Source organism: Lactuca sativa, chromosome 5 (genome assembly GCF_002870075.4).
Source record: "Lactuca sativa cultivar Salinas chromosome 5, Lsat_Salinas_v11, whole genome shotgun sequence".
Classification (NCBI taxonomy): Eukaryota; Viridiplantae; Streptophyta; class Magnoliopsida; order Asterales; family Asteraceae; genus Lactuca; species Lactuca sativa.
In genome coordinates, this window is record NC_056627.2 from 197,802,476 (window position 1) to 197,811,399 (window position 8,924).

The window sequence follows — 8,924 nt, forward strand, 5'->3', positions numbered from 1 at the left end:
TATCAATTAAGAAACATTCATACATATCCATATATTTAATGTTTGCATATTTATAGTTTGCAGATTTATACAAAAAAATATATAATTTAGAATTTAAACAAAATATTCAATTGGCTAAACTGCAAAAAGTAAATGGGATCAATATATTAGAGCACAACTACAGAAGTAATCAATTTGCCAAAGTTGTATAATTGAGTCAGTTAGGTAATTCCACTCGTATAAAGGTCGACTACATAAATGTATTGAATATATTAAATGTACCAATAACCACTTTTATACAATTTTTTTAGAATGGCAAGCAAATATATTAAAAGAAAAAAAGAGTTAGCGGAAAGCTGGACAAAGTTACATAGAGTTCGAATTATAAGGTAAAAAAACAAAATGACCTAAAACATTCAAAGACATGAAAACATGAATGAAAGAAAATCATCTTGAGAGGCCACCAATGCAGAAGGTATAAAATCTTCAACAACCACATAATTGCAATGTACTCTAAGGAATTCATCATATATACCAACCAAGTTTTGCTTTATTTGTCTGTAAAAGTCACCCATGTCAATGGGTTTTCACTAACATCCTTTAAATACCCAAAAATGACCAGGGGTATAATGGTCATTGACAAAATTTTATCATTCCAACAATATACGAGAACTATCGGATAAGTCACCACTTTTGTGTATCCCATGGAGGTATGCAGATCATGCCTATTATTAATAACCCCCAATCGTCTAAGGGCAAAAAAGTCATTCCGTCAATTTATTCATTCCATCCGTTCTTCATTAATAGTTGTGATTTTAGTGACCTAAGTGTCACGAGTAACCACACAGTTCTATGTGACAATTAGAGTTGCTAGTCATCAAGGAATTAGCCCAAAAACCTCTTATGTATGTATAAAGACAAATAATATGTTTTTGAAAATTTGCTTTCAAATCTGCAATGATTAAATTTAACAAAATTGTTAAATGCAAACAAAAACGAAAAGCAAGAAACTTCAAGTTCATATATAGTAACATCTCACATAGTTCACATGCATGATCCAGAAGCAAGTCGATTAGTCATCTCAAATTCACCATCTTATTTTTTTATTTTGGCGTCAAGTGCAAGTTGTTTTTGTGTTTTTTTTCTAGAAAGCATTCTAACATCCTATTCACATGACCTGATTTACAAATATTCCAAAAAAAAACATTATTTACCTAATTCATAAAGAAACAAAAACCATAAGTTGGCTTTCTCATGTTACGACATGCATGAATAACTTGACCCACAAGTAATATTTGTGGTAAAACATGTCAGCTTCCAAATTCCAATAAGTAGTCTCAACTTGAAGCGCTTTGCCAAAAGGTAATACTATTTGTTTTAGATATTAACTATTAAACTCCTAGTATACAAATGGCTTAAAAACCTTATACATAGCACAAGTTCTACTTTTAGCAAATAAAAAATCCAAAACATCCGCAGAATTTTGCACATCATGCGTGTGTTAGTATTGCATGGCTAAAAATCACTACTAGAAACTTGAGTTTCAGCTACGTATCTTGCTACGGATTAATTCTCTAGCAAAATTTAGACTTATAGCTAGGGAAATACGATAGATCTACCATGGTTTTGATAATTATTTTATTTATTTAATATATGGAATAGTGAGGATTTACCGAGGGATCAGCTACGGATCTTGCAAGTATTTAACGATGGACCACTATTCCTCACTAATCACTCGAAAAATGAAGACACTTAGCTAGGGTTCAGCGAGGGATAAAAAATTGTGTCATATGGTACACGTTTAGCGAGAGAACGACGACGGAAACTTTATTTGGGGTGCGCACGTTTTCATTTTTTCTCTCGCTGAAATTGGCACACCCAGTTCCATCTTCACGAAGGCAGTGTAACTTTACTTCCCTCCAGCTTTATCACTCTTGACTAAGTGAAATTAGCTTCTGCTTTATCTCACCATCTCTGTTCGAACAGATGACGACGCTACTCACCTGATTTCAGCAAACTCCATATCTTTAAATTTGAAACTATTCTTCGTTAACCTCCGATTCAGGTAAATCTCATCCCTCTTAGGTTAGTTTTAGTTCAATTTCACAATATACTTTGTTAGGGTTTAATTTACATTGAAACTTTATGGTTATTGTGTTTCGTAGCCATATGAAATACCTTCTTCATTATCTGCAAGTTAGTTTTAGGTCTACCATCGATTGCATCTATATAAGAATAGACACTTAGAATTAGAACTTGAGTTAGGGCTTGATTCATCATAGTTTGTCTTCCAGTTCATGAAAATTTAAGGATTCATGAACCCTTACATTTTTAGGTTTTCCCCAATTCTCTTTCATATTTAGGAGGTGACAACGTGAATTTGAGAAGAAACAGGTGACTTATCCTTCATTATAACTACCTCTACCAAATCAATTACACCCTGAGCTTCTTTCCAGGATGAGGAGATTCATCACCACCACTGTCATCATCATTTGCATCTCCTCCTTTGTTCATTTTCTTTTTGTCAAGTATCTTATTAATCTTATGAAGCTCATTAGTAATCTTTTGGTCTTTGTTCTGTTTTCTTGTCTTTCGTCCATCTTGCATCTTCACACCAAATTGAAATGCAGCTTTTGGCATGGCTTCCTTCTGCTCATTATATGTCGCCCATTCCTCTTCTGTCTCAAAGTCCCACCTATGAAGCCGACCCTTTGCCTATTTTATACATATTACATAATTAATATATTTCATCTCCCATTAACATACAATTGTAAATGAAAAAAAAACACTTACTCGACCACCCATATCCATTTTGGATAAATCAGCTTCATCATCACTATCAACAACCTCACGATTATATTCTTGATAACCCGGATAACATTCCGAATAGCTCTCGGATATAAAATTCGGATCTTTCTCATGAACATCTTTTTCCCTTAATTATTGAAGCCTCGTATCATCCCGCTTAAACACCGACCCTAAACCTCTATCTTTCTGTTCTTGTGTCATTAAATGTGGGTCCCCTTCTATGGTCAAACCTCCTTGCATATCATACGTTGGACCATTTTGTTGGACATATTGTTCGGGGTACCCCATCTGCTCCACATATTGATACTCCTGCTGCCACTCTCCCTGATAGCCTTGCACTTGCATAGCATCATACACATTCTGAAAATTTGGTAAATTGTTAAGCAAGGTGAGGGTAAAATAGTAAATAAAAGTATGTTGCTATTTTTCTCACTGTTTGTTGCCAGTCTTGAGATGGGTCCGAGGGTGGAACAGGGCCATAAGTTGGGTCATCGAAATAGGAAGGTCTCTCTTTTCTTTTAGGAGATTCTTCCATGTCTTCTGACAATGGGCTTTGGCTCATATCTTTACTAGGGACAGAATAGTCAATTCCTTCTCCTACAAAGATATCATCCTCCTCAACACGAGCAACAGTGGGCTCCACCTCCACTTTCTCTATTTCATCGGAATGATTGCTTCTGGGAGGTGGTGGTGGTCGTGGTGGACCTGGTGGTGGTGGCAGAAATTCTCTTTCAGGTTTTAAAAATTTCTCAGCATCATAATTACCAGAAAAAGCTGAGAACTTTCCTGTGATATCAAGATTAACTTTAATATATATGGATGTGACTAATTTATAATTTAGGTTGAAATGTTAATTTATACCTTTCACATCCTTGTCTTTCTTCTTCTTTTTAAGAATTTTTCCAGATGATCCAAGACGAAGGTAAGACATGATTTTACCAATTCGATCAAGAACAGAGCCATCAACACTGACAGTAACCATTTCCTACAGATAAAATATGATCATTTTGAGAAAAAAATGATTATTTTAACATGAAATATAAATTAAAAGAAAATATATAAAGAACCTCTGGCTCTGGGCAATCGGCTTTGCTTCTGTATAAAGCTATACTTGTTCATTTGGGTGCCAACCCATATTTATGCGCATCTGTTGATATAGAGGTTACTCCTTGGACAGAAAAATCAAATGGTGGAATTGGATACCTGCAATAATTCATGAGAATCATGCAAAAGGCAACACAAAACCTCTTTTAGAGACTTTCTTTTGATTTTTCGTTTAACTTTTTGGTGAAGCAAAATAGCTATACCTAATTACTTATTTTTCAACCATCACACATAAAGAGTTCTTTATGTATGATTTTTGTTTTTATATCCTTTTTCATGTTTAGTTGATTGATGATATTCACCAAAGTACTAATTACTTGTAATTTATTATAATTTTCTTTATGGGTTTCTCTAGACAATACTAATTATCGGTTCTTTTCTTGAAGTGATCTCAAAAGGCTATCTTTGGAAGGAATACTCACACCTGAGTTAGGGAATCTCACTCAGTTGAGACGTCTGTAAGTGTCATATTTGTGCTTTCTAAGATTTACTATGAAATTTTTTTAAAATTTTGTTCTAGTTTCAAGGTTTTATATCGATTTTGAGGTTCTCTGGACCAAAACTGGTGTGAAGCTTTGAATTAAGGACCAAAATTGATTTTTTTTTTTGATTTTGAACTAAATATGGTAAAAAATCAGAAAGCATGGGACCATTTTGTAGAAATTTCCAAACATCAAGATAGTTGAATTAATGATCATGCTAACAACTCCAACACCACTCTTTTGTCCATTTTGAATTACATCTTGTTGATTCTTTTAAGTTTTAACATTACTATTACTAATAATATTGGGTAGCTTTTACAAGTCCTTAAATATTGGGGTGTCATAAAACTAATAATATTGTCCACAAGTTTTTCAGGCCCTAGACGAAAAATTTATAATAAATGCATAGTTGATTGTTTGTTTGGGACTTTACACTTCAATAAAAGACCCATCTCTAGAGTTCTGATTTTATTATAAATTTTCTACTCTTACACATTATTTCAAATTCCATTGATATTTTGACCAAAGAGTGGTTTTAGAAGAAAACTTGAATATACAACACAAGTTGATGACCTTTTACCACCTAAAATCCAAATCTAGAAATTATTTGTACTTTTATGTATAAAAAGATGTGACTTTATCATAGATGAGTCTTATTTATTACAAAAATGTAAATTTGGAAAAGCTATTTTAACCCGTATATGAAATTCCTAAATTTCCCTTAGGATAATGAAAGGTCAGATTCACTATTGAATTCCCCTTTTTGATGCTGCATCATTGTAATTAGTACATTTGCAAAATTTTGATCCTAAAATGAATTGTTAAATTAGTGTTGCATCAATTATGAATTTATTCCAAAATCTGCAAAACTCGTTGACTTGAAGGCCTATCTTTATGATCCATGTGAAAGCACCTTCTAAGGGGTAATTTTGTCCATTATCTTCTTTAGCTTCATTATGTCTGTTAGGAATGGGGTTGCCCATTTTACTAAACTAAAATCATGTATATCTCTCTTAGTTTTATTTTGTATATTCTCTTAGTTTTAGGAATCAGTGACCATAATTGATGTGATCATGTGAAACCTTGAAATAAGGACTAAAGTGGAAAAACTTTTGATTCTGGAACTAAACACAGTAAAAATAAGAAACCATATCGACCATTTTTGTAATTACTTTTAGAATCATTTTAACTTTCAGTTCCTTTTTTTTCTGTGTGCTCTTGTGGCTTAGAATTTTTTAAAGTTGCAACTTTTAAAAAGCTTTTGCTGATCTTTATGAGTTTTGGACATTTACAGCCTCTTTTTCTTGGTGAAAGTGGCGTAGAGATTATCAAGGTACCTTCTTCTCTGTTATGTTTTTTTATATATTTTGGTGCCTTCATATAAGAATAAACACTGAATTTTTATATCTTTTTTATGCTAGTTGAATTTAACAGGTTAATTGAGAATTAGATGATAGTTTGAGAATTAGATGTAAGAAGAAAAGAAGGATGCAACAATAAACAAATAAAGACCTGAATAACCATATGAATAACATTTTACAAAATACAGTGGGAACTAGTCAAAAACTCAAAATTATGTCTTGATCGAAATTTCATACAATCATGCATTGAAAATTTAAATTATCCATGAATAACCATAGAGACTAAGCATATCACAAATAAAATTGTAATTAAACACACTAAAATTGAAATCAGAAATACAAGTTTTTTAGAACAAATAAGTAGAGTACCATTAGCATGTTGGGCTTTGTCTATGAAGAAAAGAGACTGTAGGCTTGACATAAGTAAACCCCTGAAAGAGGTCAAATGAGCCATTTGGGCTGGATGCAGGTGAGTCCAATAGGGGCATATTCGTCCAACATTTGTCAAAGTTATCAATGCATCCAGTTTCTTCCAGTTTATGATTCTTTCTTTCACTTACTAATACTTTTTTTGCTTCCCAAAATAATCCAATGCACACATCACTCTACACCAAAAGCCATCATTTTACAAAATTTAAAATCTACAAAATACAATCAACCAATATACTTTTGTGTTTCCTTTGCATGAAATTTACAGGAGCTTTAAGTTTCCAATTAAGTTAAGTAGCTTTTCCCCATGTCTCCTTCATGCATAGATATGACATCACTAATAAAATCTAACCATGGTTAACTGATATCACTTCACTTGTGATCTAACCATGAATCATGGACTCATGGTTAAATTTTTTATGCTACAACAGCTTCAACTTCAACTTCCTCCTCCACATCTATTTCTGCAGCTGATATCAATGTCATTCCCCTGAGACAGGTACACCATTACAAACATCAACTTAACTTAATAATGTTTTTAGAACATTTGTGCTAAATGACCACTATACCCTTCTGTTTATCTAATTCATATGGACTTAATGTGAGTAAATCACCATTTTACCCTTCTTGTTTTGTGTATTTACTTATCGACTGAGCGAACTGTCTGATCCAGCGAGCTTTTTGGAAGGAACATCTAGTACAATAACATCCCAAGAGGTTCGTTTAATTTTGTACTTTATAAAAATTTCCTATCATAGCATTGTACTTACAAAGTTTCCTATCATGGCATTGTGCTTACAAAGTTTCCTATCATGGCATTGTGCTTACAAAGTTTCCTATCATGGCATTGTACTTACAAAGTTTTCTATCATGGTATTATACTTATAAAGTTTCCTATCATGGCATTGTACTTACAAAGTTTCCTATCATGGCATTGTGCTTACAAAGTTTCCTATCATGACATTGTACTTACAAAATTTTCTATCATGGTATTATACTTATAAAGTTTCCTATCATGGCATTGTACTTACAAAGTTTCCTATCATGGCATTGTACTTACAAATTTTCCTATCATGGCATTGTACTTACAAAATTTCCTATCATGGTATTGTACTTTAGGTTGTCTATGAACTGGAAGCTAAACGAGATGCGTGGCGAAATGGATGCTAAAGTTGCAGAAATGGAAGCTAAACATCAAAAAATGCGTGAGGAAATGGATGCCAAAGCTATAGCAATAGATGCCAAACAACAACAAATTGATGCAAAATATGAAGCAATAGAGAAGATGTATGCAGCCTTGCAAAATATGATGGGAAATTGAAAATTAGAGGTAATATGATGTTAACCATTAGTATTTGATATTTTTGAATGACTTGTTAACCTTTTGTATTTGATGTTTTTGATTGTTTTGAATAATGTTTTATAGGAATGAGAACCGAAGATGATTGGATGGACATGAAATGAAGAGAGCAACTAAAATGTTATTTTGAAGGTTAAACTTTTTTCAGTTTGTACCTCTTTTGCATACTTTGGATTTCTTGGTGCTAAAATATTATTTTGAAGTTAAACTGTTGGGAGTTTGATGTTATGTGGATAGTTTCGTTTTTGGATGTTTTTTGAATGACACTTTGGTAAAGTTTGATAGTTTTGGTATTGTAATGCTTGGTTGTATCATTATTTGATGTTCTTTAGTATAATAATTTGATGATTGTAGTATTTTTTTTCTTTTAGAATCATAATAAAAAAAATGATATTACAAGTTCGTGGTGAGAAAATAAAAAGTATTTTAATGCATGAATTTTGCGAGGGATTAGCTACGGAAAAAAAAAATCATGTCTAAAGTGTGCGACGGATCAGCGACGGAGAGGAAAAAAAATTTAATGTGTAAATTTTGCAAGGGATTAGTGATGGAAAAAAATCATGTCTAAAGTTTGCGATAGATCAGCGACGGGAAAAAAATAGTATATGAATTTTGCAAGGGATTAGCTACGGAAAAAAAAAACTTTTCATTGAAATTTGCGACAGAACAGCGACGGAATGCATTGAGTGACATTTAGTGACATTTAGCGACGGATATTCTGTCGCTACCTTTGTCGCAAGGAAAAACCGATCCATCGCTAAAACCCTCGCGGAGAAATTAGCCACCTTTTTATTACCTATGGAGTGAATCCGTTGCCGATCCATCGCAAATAACATTTAGCGACGGAATAGCAACAGATTTTTCCGTCGCTAAAACTCATGTTTCTAGTAGTGAATGTATGTAAACTCTAAATAGTTATAGTTTAACTAAAATTGAACACTTCGCCCAGTTCCAATGCTCACCTCAAGTATCAAGTTCTTTTTATTCTTTTGTTTTAAGATAAAAGTCATATGTAATGCTTAATTTGAAATGTTAAAGTCTACAATCTTGGCTCTCAAGTCTTCAATTCCAAATTTACAAAAACATTTATATGAAAAAAAAAATGAATGTATATTACCATTTTGATCCTATAAAATCATTGTACTTTGAATTCTCTACCCTTTTACTAAGAAATTGAAAGCAAAATGATATTTCTTTAGATTACACTGAGTGAGAACATAAAATATAGAAGTTGTTCATCCAGCTTAGATGATCTGATTACGAAGTAAAAAAATAGTTGTTCATCCATTGTAAAGCAGAAATAATAAAATTAGAAACTAATTATAAAGGTAAAGAATGATACATATAACCTTATCAAGAAGGTTATATATACCTTCTTTGTGTGCAGTTTGTTTTCAAGAA

At 32.5% G+C, this 8,924-nt stretch overlaps 1 long non-coding RNA gene and 1 pseudogene across 1 annotated transcript; one reads left to right on the plus strand and one right to left on the minus strand.

Annotated features, from left to right (window-relative positions):
- Positions 1-1,481: 1,481 nt before the first annotated feature.
- Positions 1,482-4,004, minus strand: LOC111902154 (suppressor of mec-8 and unc-52 protein homolog 2-like; annotated as a pseudogene).
- A 214-nt stretch (positions 4,005-4,218) lies between these two features.
- On the plus strand, positions 4,219-8,018 carry LOC111902153 (uncharacterized). Its single transcript, XR_002853693.3, has 6 exons — positions 4,219-4,349; positions 5,668-5,706; positions 6,595-6,662; positions 6,837-6,880; positions 7,283-7,493; positions 7,590-8,018. It is a non-coding gene; the product is annotated as an uncharacterized LOC111902153 (long non-coding RNA).
- Positions 8,019-8,924: the final 906 nt, after the last annotated feature.